General features: G+C 53.6%; 1 protein-coding gene across 6 annotated transcripts in view; it reads right to left on the reverse strand.

The window, feature by feature from the left end:
* ELFN1 (extracellular leucine rich repeat and fibronectin type III domain containing 1) overlaps nucleotides 1–15,431 on the reverse strand; it is a 171,055-nt gene extending 155,624 nt beyond the window's left edge. The window contains exon 1 of one of the 6 annotated variants that reach the window (XM_074965214.1): nucleotides 14,715–15,026. The gene's annotated coding sequence lies outside the window, so the exon portion shown is untranslated. Of the gene's footprint in view, nucleotides 1–8,288; nucleotides 8,433–8,944; nucleotides 8,965–14,714; nucleotides 15,027–15,412 lie in introns of those variants that run through there. The other 5 variants (XM_074965212.1, XM_074965211.1, XM_074965209.1 and 2 more) reach the window with 5 other exon arrangements.
* Between the last annotated feature and the right edge of the window lie 1,916 nt (nucleotides 15,432–17,347).

A 17,347-nucleotide genomic window follows, 5' to 3' on the forward strand; every position in this document is an offset into this window, starting at 1 on the left:
GATAGCTGAATTGTGTAAGTGCAGAGAGAACATTTATATGGCTATGTTGCATGTATACCAGATATATAGCTATCTCAAGCTATTTTTCCTCATAGGAGGGATATATAAAGCAAAACTATAATAGCAAGTCTCTGGGGGGCATTTTTTCTTCAGGAACGAGCGGGTAAGGGATAATTCCTGAGTGATGTAGGTACTCGTGAGTTATCCCTGCTCTCCTCCCAAGTGGAGATAAATATCACAACAGAAACGAGCTACAATGTATTATGTATGCACAATGCACTGTTCTTTTCTCCCACTCTTTTTTTCAAGACTCAAAAAGCTTCAGGTGACAGTGATGGAGAGAGAGAGAGAAACACGTTTATGGATGAAGTAGGAACCAAAGGTTTTGATAGTGAAGCAAACCGCTCTGAGACACCTTTGCGAGTAGGTGAACGTCGGCGTCAGGAGAGCCAGAGTCAGTGACATTGCACAGGGCTTTGCTTTTTAATGGAGCAACAACTAGGCCGATTTTCAATTGGTCTCCAAATCTGCACCAGCGAGTCACAAATATCCCTCTTGTCTTGCACATGTAAAGTGCAGAACTGGCGGTTGCAGCCAAAAATGTGACCCAAGCTTACAACTTGCAAGCGGTCTTCATCAATAACAAAGGGGTAGGGTATACTAGAGAAAAAAAAAACAGCACAAGAAAATCTCTCTAGCAGAGAATCTGGCCCACAGGATTTGATCTCTCTGTGCCTCATGCTCTCAGAGCCCAATCCTACAAAGTGCTGAGTGGCTCCTGGGAGCTGCAGCGCACCCTCGTCTCTTATTGAGCTCTGAGGGAGTTAAGGCCACTAAGTAGGAGACATTCAGAATCTTGGAAGACTGGGCTGTCTCTCTAATGACTGGCTTTGCTTCATGCTGGATAGTCTGCTAGCATAGAAATATTCATAACACATCACTCAGATATTATCAGAGAAATGGCAGTTCATGTTTTGAACATCACAGCTGTGTATTACGAGTCTCATGAAGCAAGGAGAAAAACTGGAAACAAAATTCACAAGCCAAGCAAAATAAATATAAAAAGGCAGTAAAAGTAAGTTGATGGTGTTGCTCTAATTTGACCAAACATTAATTTAAAATGTGTAATTGAATTAATGCATTTTTTAAAAAAAACAACCAGCAAATCCGGACCATGGATATAAATACATTATAGGGTTCTCCTTTGACATCACACCTCTTTCACGGTTTACAACTCACAATTTATTTTAATGTCACCAGAATCCCAAGATATATTTATGTTCTTGTCACTCAGCATTTTTTAAAATTTATCCTCTATATCTATATCCTCTCTCCGCAATTACACACACCCCATATGTGGACATCTCTTCCATGTGATAAATTACTGAGCTGTGTAATAAATTAGTTTAGTATGCGCCTTCAACTGCCTTGCAACACTAGGCCAACTAACCTAGCTCCGCAGGACTTATTCGAAGAATCGAGACGTCTGAACAGCTTCAGATGCTTCATTTTTAAAACAATAAATCATATTACCACAAATGTATTTCCTTTCTCCACCCCCTTCCTACAAAAAATGTGAATCATCCCCCAGAACTCTGGCTCTGGGCCCAGAACAGATAATATCCAAGTCTGAACTAGAGCAGTTCAAGGACCAGTGTCTTGGGACTCTCCAGTGGCTTAAGGTTCCTATTTCTAGGACATTAATGGGAGATTCCTAGCTACCCAACAGCCCACACAACAGTTGCTTCTACCCTTGGAAGGTCCAGAGATAGCAGTCTTTGCATGTGTGACATTTTTAGGCCTAGAAAAACTGCTTGAAGCTATTTAAGCAGGGACTTCACATGTATTACCTGTCTCTGAGTACTTTGAAGTTGGACTCATGGTAACTAAAATACACCATGCTCCGGAGAAGGAGAGTGCCAATTAAAATTGTTTAAAACGTCCTCCACTTGCCAGGTAATGTGGCATAAGCAAAATAATGTATTATTTATATATGTGCACGCACGCACACACACACACACACACACACAATGTGTATGACAAAATACATAGACAATGCCAATGCATCCTACTGTTATGTACATGAATATACACATATACTATACCAATTTATGAACATAATTTATAAAAGGATATTGGGAACCTTTGCCATGAACGATGCCACCAAGTGTAAAATTTTATTATCGCCACCTGCCCATTTTACAAAGGTATAGAGAGAAACAAGGTGCCAAATATGCCCATGGTTTAACTCAATTTAATTGGATGAATGAATGAATTTGGCACAATAAATCTATGCATTTACTGTAATAAACCTAAGAGCGGATAGAAGCAAATACAGTACATCACATACATTTCCATATACTTATTACCATTGATTTTTAAAATGACGTAGCTACAAAAGATTACACTTGTCCAACTACTAGATTTAAATGCTACAAAAGGATGCAAACTATGTAAATATTTTTCAAATGTATTCGGCCATACCTGATCCTCAGCATGTGTAAATTGGCATAATTGTATTGAATTCAATAGCGCTACGTTGATTTATACTTGCTGAAGCTTTGCTTACTAAGGGTTATTATGAACACTGGACAAATCTATAGTGTATTTAAAATGTTGCGTGTGTGTATTGTGTTCTGTAAAGCATTAGTTATAGGTCCTACAGCCCTTACCACCATGTTAGTCCGATTGCCGTCAGTAGGAATATTCATGATGTGCAACAGGGACTATTCACATGAGTAAAGGCTGCAGGATTTGGCCTATCAAATGCATATTCTTCAGGGGGTCACTCTGGTCTGTGCAAGGACAACTTCTCCTCCCTTGGTCACCAGCCTTTCAGATTGTTCATCTCTTTTTACACCTCTGTCTTCAGTTTTTCCCTGATGCTATCCAAAGCTAGAAATACCATTCTGCCTCGTCGAAGAGAGGAGCTATTCTGACAAATGTGGCTCGCCATGATTTCATTTCCACAAATGGCTTTCAGAATATTTGTTCAGGCTGCTGTATCCTCTTGAGTTTTACATTTAACGTCCATGTTGGGGATCATGCCAGAAGGGTATTACAGACGGTGTTGTCTTAGCCAGGCTAAACTGAAATGGCAGATTGAGAACCTCCAGCTGATTTGGTAGATTTTTTTATATGCAGATTGACATGGATACTCTATCTCCATTTCCTTCACCTGCCCCTGTTTTCTCCTGACCTCAGTGCTCCACTCACTCCTCCTTGCCCCACTTAACCTCTCACTCCCTTCTGGCTTCTTCCCCACACCATAATATGCATATTCCAGTGTCTCCAACCTCAAAAGGCTAACCCTTGGTCCCTCCCTTTCCGCTCCAGCTACCATCCGTTTCCTTTCTTCTCATTTATTTGTGTTACAATAGCATGGGGCCTCAGTCATGGAGCAGGACCCCATTGTGCTAGGTGCTGCCCACACATTCGCTTCCACACTCACCCAGTGAGCGCGCATCTTCCCCGTCCACTCCATCCTAGCTTGCACTCTATCCACTCTTCTGAAACTGCTCCCACCAAGATGTGCAATGATCTCTTCCTGGCTAAGTCTCAGGGTCAGTGCACCGGCATTCTCCTTGATTCCTAGCTGTTGTTAACACTGTTGGTCATGCTTGACCTCTTGCCCTGCCTTAGTTTCCCACAGCTCTGCTCCTCTGTCTCTCCCCTACCTCTCCATGGCCCTTCACTGTCTTTTTGGTGGGTCGTCCTCCTCCTCCTGCTGCTGCTGCTTTCAGTGGCAGTTCTGCCAAACTCTGCTCTTAGACTTCTCTTCCCCCTCACCACCCTTTTCCTGGGTGAGCTCATCTGTTCACACACATATCTAATGACCATCCCAAAGCGGATGACTCCCAAGCCTACCTTGCTCTTTCATTCTCCACTGACATCTCCTTCTGGGAGTTTCACCATCAGCTCACACTTGATGTAGCCAATCCTGAACTCCCGGTTTTTCCCCTTCTGACCCCCGCACTTCGTGCTCTGTCGCTCTTGATCACACCTCTGCTATTCCTGTCACTCAGGTTCTTAACCCCGTGGTCAGCTCAGACTCCCTCTAGTTCATTCCTCCCATGGGGTGGTGTCCAAGTCCTGTTACTTCTTCCATCAGAACCTCTTCTTTCTGTTCAGATAGCTAAAACTCATCTCCTGCTTTGGTCACAGGAATTTCCTCCCTTTCCCCCTTCCACTCTGCACAATATGCAGTCTGCAGGATGATGGACCTGGCCTCTCAGTCCATGTCACATACACACACCACTGAATCCCTACACTGGCTTCTCCTTCTCCATTGCAAATTCAACCTTTTTGTCCTTGCCCTCAAAGCCCTATCTACCCCTGCCTCTCCCCACTTCTCTGAGTTTCTCTCTGACTGCATAGTCCACTCATTCCCTATATTCCACCAGGGATGCTACCCAGAACACCCTATTTGTCTGCTTTTCACACAGGCTCAATCAATGGGATTTCCTTCACTCCACATGGAGCAGCCTTCCTGAGCTGACACATCAGACCATTATCCTCTCATTTCAATGCCAGGACACGTACCAAAAATGGCTCTACTAAGACATTTCTATTATATTTAATAGTTTAAGTCTCTTTGTTCCAGCATGTTGTGCCCTGATTAGCCTTTGCTGGGTAACCCCCTAATCCCAGGCCTTGCCCGTCTTTGGGGTTAGCCTCAGTTCAGTAGCTGGTGGCCAGCAAAGGCTAGTGCACATCATGGTGGAGCAGAGAGATTTTAAAAGAGACTTTTAAAAAAGACACCCCCTCCTCCCCCAGGAGTTTGCACTGACACAGCTGCACGGATTGCTGGCCACCCAACCCTACAGCCCAGAGACAGACAAGACTTTATTGATGCTGCTTTGTTACCCTCCCTACACTGCAGTATCACATCCAGATTTAGATTATACAAATCTCTGGAACAGTGACCATAGGGGTTTTTGTGTGAGTGTTTATTTCTGCTTGGACTAGGGAACAAACAAATAATCCCCAACATTCAGAATAATAGGCCTCACACATCAAAGGAACACGGAGCCTGACCTTTCCTACTTAATCCTTCCTGGTGAGGCGTTAGATCTTGTGCTGCCTGATGATCAAACAGGATTGCGTTAAGCAGCCGTGGAGAACAAGCTCTTATCTAGATACGATTCCTCTCCCCTCCAGGGGATCCTGTTCTCTCTCTCTCTAACTCCTCCCTCCCCCAGTTGCATGAAATCAACCAAATCCATAATCTAATCTGGCCGGGACTCAAAGGTGGAAAAAAATCAAGTCGTAATTCAGTGACTGCTCTGAGTGGAGAATGAAGCCAATCAGAGGAGCATTAGCAATCCCTTCTCAGGGCACCTCACTGAGGGAAGGGCGGGAAGCTTCTCACCAGCAAGCAGCGATGCTCACTGAGCTCCTGCGGGTTGATTGCCGCAGCCTCAGCCCGGGGCTCTGGCTGGAGAAATAGCAGCCGGAGGGCCCCGAAGGTGTGACTGGGAGGGGAAGGTGACCCCTTCTGGCGCATTCCTGTTACTTTAAAAGGCTCCGTGGTTACACAGGGGGATAGGAGTGTGTATTTCAGTGTTACGGGGTGTTTGAGTGTGAGACAGTCGGGTTGTGTATGCCAGTGTCACGTTGTTTTGGAGTGTGAGAGAGTAGGGGGGGATGTGTCCGTGTCACGGTGTGTAAGTGTGAGGGAGTCCGTGTGGGTGTGTCCCTGTGAAGGCGTGCTGCAGTGTGTGAGTCCGGGTGTGTGTACCAATGTCACGTTGTGTTGGGTTGTGAGAGAATCGGCGTGTGTCAGTGGTACAGTGTGAGAGAGTCCAGGTGTGTGTGTCAGTGTCACAGTGTGTGAGTGAGAGAGTCGGGGTGTCGGTGTGATGGTGTGAGAGTCCAGGTGTGTGTGTCAGTGTCACAGTGTGTGAGTGAGAGAGTCGGGGTGTCGGTGTGATGGTGTGAGTGTCCAGGTGTGTGTGTCAGTGTCACAGTGTGTGAGTGAGAGAGTCGGGGTGTCGGTGTGAGAGTCCAGGTGTGTGTGTCAGTGTCACAGCGTGTGAGTGAGAGAGTCGGGGTGTCGGTGTGAGAGTCCAGGTGTGTGTGTCAGTGTCACAGCGTGTGAGTGAGAGAGTTGGGGTGTCGGTGTGAGAGTCCAGGTGTGTGTGTCAGTGTCACAGTGTGTGAGTGAGAGAGTTGGGGTGTCGGTGTGACGGGGTGTGAGAGTCCAGGTGTGTGTGTCAGTGTCACAGTGTGTGAGTGAGCGAGTCGGGGTGTCGGTGTGACGGGGTGTGAGAGTCCAGGTGTGTGTGTCAGTGTCACTGTGTGTCGGAGCGTCAGACAGTCGGTGAGTGTGCCTGAGGCACAGCGAGTGTCTGTGGCTACAGAAGCCAGGAAGTGCAAACCAAGCACTGCTGCGAGCACCACTGGCTGCAGAGAAGGAGAGAGAAGCCGAGGGAGGGAGCCCGGGGGAGGCGGGGAAAGCCGGCTGCTAAGGCAGCGCTGCTGGGCAGCCCGCGGGACGCGCGTTACAACCTTCCCCGGCTCCAGGAGTTCTCCCTAGGTACAACAGCGGGCTCGCAAGGCGCTGGCTCGCAGTCCAGGCTGCAAACTGGGCCTGGCAAAATCACACTGATCCATTGCTGTCAGCCTATTCCTGCTTGGGGGGACGTGGCTGCCAACGGGGGGCTGGCGGGGTAAACATCCAGTGCGGTGCCCAGGGCCCTGGCTCCACTCTGCAGATGGCAGGGGCGAGCTGGAAGCTGGAGGGAGCCGTCGGGGAGCTGCGGGGCAGGGGGCACTGCTGTCTCGCCAAGGCCGACGACAGGCCTCCCAAAGAAGGTACCATCCGCCTGGGGTTAGGGAGAGCGACCTTTCCATCCCCTTAGCCAGATCCGCCTGGCCCCTGGGGTCTCCCACTCAGCCACCAAACTTCGCTGTGCAGGAAGCGGCCGGCTCGCTAAGTCCCTGCAGGGTCCGGAACCCAGTGACAAAGGGCTTCCTCTTTCTGCTTCCTGCCCACCCAGCGATCCCAGCCCCCTAACCCTACAAATTAGCTCTCTTGAGCCTTCAGAAAGGAGACAGCCGGGGGACCCTGCTCCCAAACGCCGGCCTGCAGCCAGGCGAGGAATAAGCGCCTTTCCTCCAGCTCTCCCCAGCCTTTGCGCTGCAAGCCCAGGGACCCGCAAATCTGCACCCTGGAGTGTAATGAAGATGCAGCGAGCTACAAGCCCAAACCGGTGCCTTTGGGGAAGCCTTCGGAGCTCTTTTCTTGGATTTCGCATTTAAGATTAGTACAAATGGTTTCCCCTTCAGAAGGGAATGAGCTGCCTGCTTCTGGTTTCGTGTTAAAGCTCCAGCGACTTGTCCCTTCGGCTTTGTGTAGCCAAGGGTGCAAACATCAGCAGACACGCGCCGGGAAGCCTGCTCCCCATAACCACCCTGGATTATTACTGAGAATCCATCGTGGGGACCCGCTCACGTGTCAGAAGGAGGGAAGAGAGCCCCCAGATCTGCGCGCCCCTGGGGAAAGCAGCACCAGCTCCCAAGCAAGTCCAGGGACTTGCACCCCTGTGGGAACTACCTATGTGAGTGAGGACAGCCCTGCACTTCCTCCTCCACAGGGAGCCCTGCTCCCTGACTGCGTGTCTCTCTCCCGGTGCTTTGCTCTGCCAGGCAGGGGGAGACTTCTTCTTGCCCTGCTGGCACTGCCCGGGTGCCTGAAAGGTGATGCCGCTGAGAAAGGCTCGGTCCGTGCCCGGCACATAGCACTCAAATAACTATCGCTCTAGACACACATACACCGTGCACCCTGCAAAGCCACTTCAATGCAGCGCGGGTAGAAAGAGATTGTTCCGCCCTTGGAGAGTTAAAGCTACTAGCCTCCCTGCTCGTCCGCTTCTACTCCCCCTGCTTTGTCTTTCTAGCTTAAACAAAGCCCCCCCCCCCCCCCGAAAGGCCACGAGGGAAAGGGAGGCTGCAGGGAAAAGGGAGCCAGTGGAGAAACTTCCTGGGAAGTTTTTGCAATTCCACAGTTTGAAGGGTGAAACCCCACCCCCACCTCTGTAGGGCCTGGCTTTGCACCGCCCTGCTGGGAGCAATGCAAACCTGCTGCGAGCTCGGGGCTTTGGAAGGTCTGGCCAATATCCACCCACAGCTGTGGAGCCCCACACAGCCCCTGGGACCCCCCCCCACACACACACACCTTTTGCCTTCGCCTCCCTTCCCCCCGGGTTTGTGCGAGGAGCTGCCCCGGGGTGGAACGGGCCCTGCGCTGGAAGCAGGAGTTACCCGCCCCGGAGCCATCTCCTTACCTGCGCGCCCCGCCAGCCCGGGTTTGCTGCCAGCTCTTCCTCCTCCGCTCTCTAACTGCCGCGCGGGGCTCTTTATGGAGATTCATTCACCCAGCGCGTTCCCATCGATCCCGCGGCCGGCCCCTGCCTCCGGGAGGCAGAGCGAGTGAGGCCTCGCCCATTCCCAGCGACTCTCTCATTAGAATGAAGCGCGCGCTCGCAGCCCCGCGCCGGAGAGCTGGGGACACGCCGGCCAGGGAGCAAGGATGAGCCCCTGGAAATGGGAGAGGGGAGGCCAGCAGAGACCGGGATGCTGGGTATGGAGGCTACCCCGGGGGGCATTAGCCAGCGGGGACCTGTCCCTCTAGACCGGGGAAGGATTGGGGGGGGGGGGCGGGGAGTGTCTGCAGCACAAGGGCCAGCTGGGGAGCAGATTCTCTCCCCAGCTGATAAGCCCCTGTCCTGTCCTCATCCTTCGCTGTCCATATCTCTAGTTTCTTTATACCGCGCCCATCACCGTGGTCGCCCTAACCCCGGCTTGCCTCTGCCTTCCCCACACCCGGCTGCTGCTAGCTGCATCCTCCACGTGTCATTGTCCGCTCCCGATCGCTCCGTGTTAAGAAGTGGATAACACACACACACACACACACACCCAGACCCCTCCTGGCGGGCCTTACCCGCGGTCCCCAACCACCCGCATGATACAGTGGGTCTGTCAGTCTGCCTCTGGGCTAGGGAGGGAGACCCTCCTTTGCAGCCCCTCTCTCTGCTTCGGGAGCCATCTGGCCGGCTCGCCAGCCAGCTCCCCAGGGAGCTCCCCTTCCCTCGCTCTTTACTCTTTGTTTTCCTCCCCGAGCTCCCGCTTCCTGTCCCGTTTTCATCCCAGGCTTTGATTTTTCTCTTTCTCTGTACCCACAGCACGATCTCAGCCTCTCTCTACAAAGCAGCTGGCCAATTCAAGCGGCATACAAAGGAGCTGACTCAATCCCAGAGACCGCGAATGGAGATAAATCCTGGTGCATGGGGGAGAGGGCGAGCCGGAGGAAGAACAGCCCGCAGAAGAACTGCACTGCAAACCGGGGGGCAGGGGGACAACAATCACTAGGCTTCCTACTCCAGATCTGCACAGGCACCGCGATGGGTTCACACCCCTCGTCCCTATTCCAGGCGCAACGGCAAAGCAGCTGTTACCCTAGTCCCCTACTTACACAGCGCTCAGTGCCCGCAACCAGAGTTTCTTGCAGGACTTTGAGTGGCCGGGCAGAGAGTAAAGGGTCCACGCAAGATCATTTCCAGGTTCAACTGGGGGGGGGTGAGTGGGTGTGGAGGGGGAAGGAGGGGACAGGGATGTGCAGCCAGTATCGTGTGGGAGAGACAAAGCTGTAAAGCGTCTGCCTGGCTGGGACCCCTGTCTGTTTGCACCTGGCTCCCTGATTCCCAGCCTTTGGCCTTTCCCTGCAAAGTCTGGAAAGTGTTGTATCCTGTTGGATTCTCACTAAACGCAGGGATTTGTGGGCCGTGCCTTGTCACCTCGTTTATGTTACGCTTCTTGGCTGCGGTCCCTGCCTTTGGAAATCCGCTAGATGCGGTTATAAAGATTTTAAGACAAGCCAACGCGGCAGGCCCGCGCGACTAATATTCCCCTTGTCTTTTCTTCCCCTCTCTTCCTGATGCAGGCTCTTCTCCCAGCGCCGCGCCCCAAGTATTGCACTGAAAGCCTCTGTTGCTCTCTGTGTGTGGCTGGGGGGATAGGGGGTTAGGTGAACTCCGCTTTCCCTGCAGACCTAGCCAGACCTGGGTCAGCAAGTGCAGCAGCATCCGCTACCCTGGGCATGCAGCTTCCTCCTAAGATTGTGGGAGCGAGATAAAAAGCTGCCTAATTATCTATACAGTAATTGTAAGGTGAGCTGAGGAACCTCTAAACCAAGACGGCCACCTGCAATCCCCTCCAGGCGTCCTGATTCCGCCCACCCTCCTTTACGGCGTCTGCGTTTTGGCGCTGCCGGAGACTTCAGAGCAACAAACCGTTAATTTGGGAACATTCTGCAATAATTCGCAATTCACCTCGCCAGGCACCGACTGCTCACTCTACGGCTCCCTTAATAGATGTCATTTATATATACTGTGGCACCCTCTTTGAAACACTGGAATCAATTTATATTAATGATCTCTTTATTCACCACGGCAAACTTTTAAATGTTTAATACAGTGCAAACTGGCAATGAAATGCATCAAACTAACAGAAGGAGGTTGGCCCTGGTGCGGAGAGAAGGTGTCTTCTGCTTGAATCTCGAGGACCGTAATTACAGAAAGGGCAAGTAAAGTGGACTCTAATGGAGAGTGAGTTAAAAGGTCACTGTCATCTGAGTTGCTGTTTATACCTTCCCCCCACTGAGCAAGCCTGTTGATAGCAGAAATTGAAAACCTGACAAAAGCACCCTTTTGTGCGTGGAAATCAAGAGAAGGAAAGCCGTCCAGCTGGGAGTAACACAGCTGAACCCCTGGGCTGGGGGCTCGCATGCTACTCGAAGATACATTAGGAAAAGCGATTGAGCCCGTGTGGCTAATGCAGGAGTGATGCCCTCAGAACTCGAATGAGAGCGAGAAATTGATACGGAGTTTAATCAGGAGCAAAATACCAAGCCGAGCTGGAGAGAGATGGACGATGGAAGGAGATGGGGACCCAAATCTGGATGCTGTCTAGCCCTCCTAGGAAAGTGACTACAACAGCAGAGCCGGTGTATTCAGTGACATCACCACAACAGAAAAGTCTGTGTGTTCAGTGACATCACTGTGTGCCAGAGCTTGGGCTCGGGTCTTTAGGGAACTGGGCGTGACTGATAGGCTTTAAAAACTTTGGGTCAGGCTGATTGGTGAGAGGGGGCCCAAGGCTCTGAGAAACGGAGGGAAACCTCTGGCAATTTGAAAAGTCTCACATTGCAAGAGAAAGAACAGACTGGATCATCTTTGACACTCCAAATCCAAAGCTCCCTGCCACGGAGCAATGGTTTTGGAAGAGAGAGATTCTCTCGCAGGTGGGATTGGGTGTGTTGTAGGCCCGGGGAGAAAGCCCAGGCTAATAGGAGGCGGTAAGGGGCAGTGGCGTAGTTTGGAAGGTCGGTGGTCGCAGCTACGCTGACAGCTCGGCGTAGGAGCAGAGCCAGAGGGGATCAGCGCTCAGCGCGCTGCCGAACTGCGTTTCGGAACGGGAGAAGTTCATGATTCTTTGTCATTAACTCCCGAGTCCTACTCCCGAGTCCATGGCACTTGTCCCCGCAGTGTGACACACCAGTTCAACAGGGCGCACGTAACAACCACTTCGGCCCCAATGAGCCCCCCCCGGCAGGACCCAGGGCGCAGGAGACAGGAGCCGTCCGGTTATTTAGCCAGACCGGTAAAGTTAGACGCCCGGAGCGCTGCTGCGGGGCTCTGCCCCTGGGGAGAGTGCAAAGGGAGCGCATGCAAAGTTTGGCTAACGCGAGGCCGGCTGATAATCAGGCTGGAAGGAGACGGCAGGGCCAGGGAAGGGGTAAGCGACGCGCGCAGCCAGCCAAGGACGGTGGACAGCAGCGAATGCGGCTCTCCCAGCGATTCCTTCCGGAGAAGGGGGACGCGGAGCGGCCAGAAGGACCGTAACTGCCCCATCAGCTGCGAAATGGCCCAGCCACAGGAGCTGGAGCAGCAGGGGATACAGCCCCGGCCAGGGCGGGAGTGAATTGGATGCGGGCTGGGGAGAGGGTTTCTACATGAAAGGGCTGGATTTGAATCCGTGCATAGATGTCGCTCTCCTGCTCCTCGCGGGAGCAGGTGGCAAGTTGTTCGCAGAGAAGCTGACATTTCCAGAGGGAGGAAAACAGCAACCTGCGAGTCAACCGGTTCTATTTTTGCCGAGGATTGAAGGCGTTATTAAACCGAAGGCAGCCCCGAAGTGAGGACTGGGTGTTGTTCCAGTGAAACCGAGTGTGAAGGAGAGTAACAGTACCAGCGATCTCTCCCCACAGCTCCCAGGAGCAGCGAGGCCGACCAGGGACCGACGGCCTTCACCGCACACAAGAAAACACAAGCTTTAAATAAACCCAGAGCAGGACCGACATGACTCGTTTATTGCATCAAGTACAGCAACTCTGGGGCTATCAAGCTGTAAAGCAACAGAGATTTTAAATAGACTGGAAGAGATTTCAAGGGTCCATCCGTGTGCATCGCCTGTCCAGTATTCTCCTAGAGCCCAGACTAAGAGAGGGTGTGTGTGTGTGTGGACCCAGTTTAAAGATCCAGTTCACGCTGAGGTGGGTTCTGGGCAGTGGGCTAAGGGGGGACTGGCCTGACTTCATTAAAATGCATCCTGAAAATTATTTGGCAACTCTGGTTCCGGCTTAACAATGGGCTCCCTGATTGGCAAGCTACTCGGCCCTCTGTGTTTATCATTAATTCTGTTACCGAGATGGAACTTTGCAGCAACATCTGTCATTATAATTAAAGCCGCAATGCATTCATCGGATAGCAACGACATCTCTTTTACAACCTGAAACCACACAATCTAATAGAGGAGAAAACCCACTGGAGACCAATCAGAGAGATGGACTGTCCATCTGTCCAAGCCTGGCTTTTAGTATTATTTTAAAACTTAGCCAATCCAGGGGAATCTTTGGGGGGAGAGAGGACGAGATGCCAAGAAGAGACGAGCATTTAGGTTTAATAGTAATGTTTTTCTTTAACAAGGTTATAACCCTCTGCAGTCCTCATTTCAATTAGAGTCACATATTGTTGGACCGGGGATAAGAGGTGATTAAAATCCAAGCCCACATTTGTGAGAGAGATCCTATTTCCCCCCCCCCCCCCCCGCGAGCTTGTTTGTTTAAGTAAAACTATATGTGCGGCACGTTTTTGGCTGCAAAAATAGAATTCGTTTTAAAGAGGACACGTGGCGAGTTAGAGCAGAGCGCCGCCAACTCAGAAGCAAATTAGCAACGTGTGATTTAAAGAAATCTATTGATAAAACACACACACACACAACCACGCCGAGAAAGCCGAATGTGAAAACCCAAGCAAAGCCCTCCGGATCTGCAGGACTAACAAGCGCTGAGTTGCATTCTCTCAGGAATAGTAACCGTCAGGTCATTAGTCATTTTCGACAAGTTCCAAAGCGATCAGTAAACAGCTTTATCTGAGCACAAGTTAACCTGTCAGGACGATTTCAATCGGCTGTTAAGCAACATTTGGGCATATCGCTATTATCCACCCGCCCCCACAGCGCGCTCACACACACACACACTTTAGCCAGGGTTGCAAAACTCTTCCCTCCTCTGCCGGCAGACAGTGAGCCCTGCGAAGCCTTGCGAGCTTCCGCCTCCAAAGGGCTACAACTCCCCCCCCAGCACTGGGCGCCGGATCGCACTTAGCTTCGGATCACCAGCCCTTGCTGAAGGCAACAGTTGCATTAACCTTCCTCGGGGCGAGGCCTCAGGGAGCTACTTTAAGGCTGACTAAAGTGCAGGGAGATGCAGGCGGAACCATTGGCTTCACCGAGGCGAGGGAGAAACCTAACTCCGGCTAGGAGCTAGGCGGAGCGGGGACAGCCTCTGAGCTGGGGGTGGGGGGAGCAAGAGGAGAGCTGCAGGCAGCAGATTTATACCCAGTTCTTTATACTCCACGGCCTCCGGAACTGGGGGGCCCTGTTAGCTGCTGGCGAGGGGGGCGATCCCCTCTGCCCCGGGCTGGGGCTCGTGGCTTCCGGCAGGGCGCAGGGGTACCGTGCGTGGCGCTGCTGAGACGCTCGGGGGTAGAGGCTCTGGGAGCTGTCCGCCGGCCGCCGGTGCTGAAACCTGCCGAGCCAGGACCCAGGTAGCCGCCAGGGACGCCCCCGAGCCCCGGGGACTCCTGGGCGGGGAGCGAGCGGAGGGCAAGCCGAGGTCAGCGCGCAGCTCGCCCCGCCAGCCGGGCCGGGCTTCGGAAAGTTGGGCGAGCCGGTGTGGCCACCCGCAGGCTGCACCGGGCGTTCGCAGCGGCCCTGCCGGCAAAGAGGGGCGAGCTCCGGAGGGGGCCGGTCCGGCGTCTGGGCGCCTCTCCCAGGGCGCAGGAGCAGCTCAGGCTGGCCCGGCAGGCGGAGCGCTCGCCCGGGAGACAGGGCTTATCTCCGGCAACATCTGCCGCGGGATGGGGCGGGGGGACAGCGGGGGAAGGAGGCAGCGCTGGCTACGAAAGGGGTCGAGCTGCCAAGGGAGCGCGGAGTTGGGTGGGCGGGCACCGGGACTGGCTGCTCCCGGCGCACAGCCCTACGGAGCGGCCCCTTTCGCCAGCCGATCCCGGAGCCGCCGGGGGAAAGCGAGCGAGCGCCAGCTGCCCCCGGTACTGCGGCAGGGGCTGGACTGGAAGGGAAGCCAGGGACAAGGCGCCGGCTGCTGGCCCCGCTCCCCTCCCTCGCAATCCCACCCAGGTCGGCTCACCTACCTGCCTGTGACATGGGGGAGGGGTCCCTCGGCCGGGCCGGATGGTCCTTGATCTCCGCCCTGGGGGGACACGTTCTCCGGCCGATCCACACCCCCCCCCCAGCGCCGGCTGCTCCCACACTCCAGACGGCAAATTTCAAACAGACAAATCCCAGGGCTGGACTCGGCCTGAGAACAGAGAAGGCTGCAGCTCCTCACTGCGTCAAGCAAGGAACCTCCAAGATCCAGGAAATGCAACGGGATTCATGCCAGGCGAGCCTCGGTTGAAAGCGCTGGGCTCCGCTGTTGGGGGTTTTTTATTTAAATCTATTCCAAAGGGGTCTGGGGCTGGAGAGGGGCCATCCAGCAGCGGCGATGCCCCGCGCCTAGGTAATAGCACATTCTTGCCGAGCGTGATCAAAGGTTTAATGTAGGAGTCCGAGTGGGGGGAGGGGCTGGGAGCGGGGCGGGGGCTGGGGGGGGGGGGAAGGGGGTGTGTAACTTCAGCACAAGGCGCGGGTTGATCCAATGGAGCGTTAGGTTAAGTTGAAGCATCAACGCTTCTTATCAGATTGTTTGGCCAAGACTGTCTATAAATGGGAAGGGAGGGAAGAGCTCCCCGCTGGCAAAGCCCCCTACCCCAGTCCCCAGCCCTAAACTTCTCGGCCCCAGGGAGAGGCTGGCAGGCAGGTTGGGTTTGGATTCCTCCCGAGGCCTTACCTTGCATCTCGCTCGCTCGCTGTAGTAAATATCCCACTTTCGGAGGGAGGGAGATTAACATCGGGCCGGGCTTGGGAGAGGCGCAGACGCGGTCCTCAGGCTCTGGGCTCCCTGCAAACTTTCCGGGTAACTTTTTCGGGCCGCTGTTTCCTTTCCGCTCCCAACCTGGCTAGGCTCGCGAGCCGGCCGGTTCCGGGGTAATTAGCGATCAACCCCACTCCTCCGGCCGGCGCAGTCTGGAAGAGATGCGAGGCTGAAGCAGCTGTCCGTTACATGTCCTGGAGAGAAGGGGATGAGCCGGAGGAAGAGGAAAGGGATCACCAGCCTCACGCCGCTGGGGATTCGCCGGGGGTGGATCTGGCCCGGCAAAGCGTGGGCTGGGTGTTAGGAAGGGGCAGCCGTGGCTAGGTAAGTCTAGAGCCTTGCGCTAGCAGGGCTGGGAGCGGCCCCTCTCTCCGCCCTGTATCAGTGTCGCGGCCCCTCTCCGGAGTCCCAGCGCCATCCCGGGTCCCTCCAGAGAACTCTTCTTGGAAACGCGCTGCTGGCACAACCCAGCCCAGGCGGGGGAATGCTCTGCGGGGCTGGGCTCTCCCGTGCCCAGCTTGCGGGCGGAAGTTTCGCCGCACACGGAGCCGGAGAAGTAAATGACACGGCAGGGATGTTGCCCAGCCCGCTGCAAAGCCCGGAGGGACCCGCGTAGCCCACAGCAAGCCCGGGGCGGGGGGTGACTTCTCCCCGCGCTGGATTGGAGGCTAACGCGGCTCGCAATGCTCTGCTTGGGAAAGGGAAGAGCTGGGATGCCCGGGGACGGGCCAAGAGGTGGAGCAGTAACAGGATGCTTGATCCCCAGCCCCCGTGTCTCTAGTAACTCCTAGGGCGGGGGAGGTAAGCACATCTCCCCACCCCAGGTGAGGATGGCGTTTCTTGTTAAACCGCAAATCCCATCAGGCCCTCTCACCCCAGGAGGGGAAAATCCCCAGCAGCTTTGGCTGCAGCACCTGCTGCTCCCCCCGGGAGCCGCCTCCCTTTTACTGCCTGCTTCTGTCCCACGCGCTTCACCACGTGTTGGGCACCGAGAGCAGCTTTTCCAGCTCGGGGCAGATCGCTGCTGCTGAAGCTCTTGGCCTCCCTCCCTCCTGCGCCGCCGCCCCCCAAGGAAATCCAAGGCGAATGGGCCCCTTCCCTCTTCTCCGTGTGGTGAAGTGACAAGGGGCCTCTTTACAACCAATGGCCGAAATAAAGCCGGGATTAGCCAAGATCCCAAGAATAATTCACCCCATCGCCGCGGATCAGACACGTTCCTCGAGACTTACTTGTGGTGAGAAACAAATAAATCGATACACCTTTAGCTGAGAGAAAATGCATCTCCCATTGAAAAGGGCTCTTGGCTTTTCTAGGAGTATAAGAGCAGCTTTCCTCTCCATTACTCCTCTCATTTCTGGAAATTAATGAGCTAGAGAACTTGTGTCTATCGCAGAGGGGCCTCCAAACACATCAGAAACGCTCAACGCATTTGCCACACAAGCCTTTGAGTCAGGCATGCTGCAGCATTGGCCCTGGCCGCCTGGAAGGGGTGCGGGGTGCAAAGAGGTAGGCGAGATAGTGAAGAGCTGGGCGTTTCTCTCTTTCGGCTCAATAATAATAATACAGCCAAGAAATGAGGCAAAATGTAATAAGGCTGGGAGACAGCCTGGGAACAAGCGAGATGGTGGCGCTTCTCCAAATGACAGCTGGCAACCTGGCTTTTCACTTAGTCAAGTTAAAAAACACAGGCTTCTAAAAGCAGCATCCAAACAAAGGGAAGCAAATGAAATGGACTGTCCAGGTTCTCAACTGATTTACCATCGTGGGTCCCCTATGTGGCTCACAATGTGTTATGGGGGCCACATCCAATACCACCTGTAGGGCCCTGAAGATGTCACATGGGCCACAGCT

Source organism: Natator depressus, chromosome 10 (assembly GCF_965152275.1).
Source record: "Natator depressus isolate rNatDep1 chromosome 10, rNatDep2.hap1, whole genome shotgun sequence".
Taxonomy (NCBI): domain Eukaryota; kingdom Metazoa; phylum Chordata; order Testudines; family Cheloniidae; genus Natator; species Natator depressus.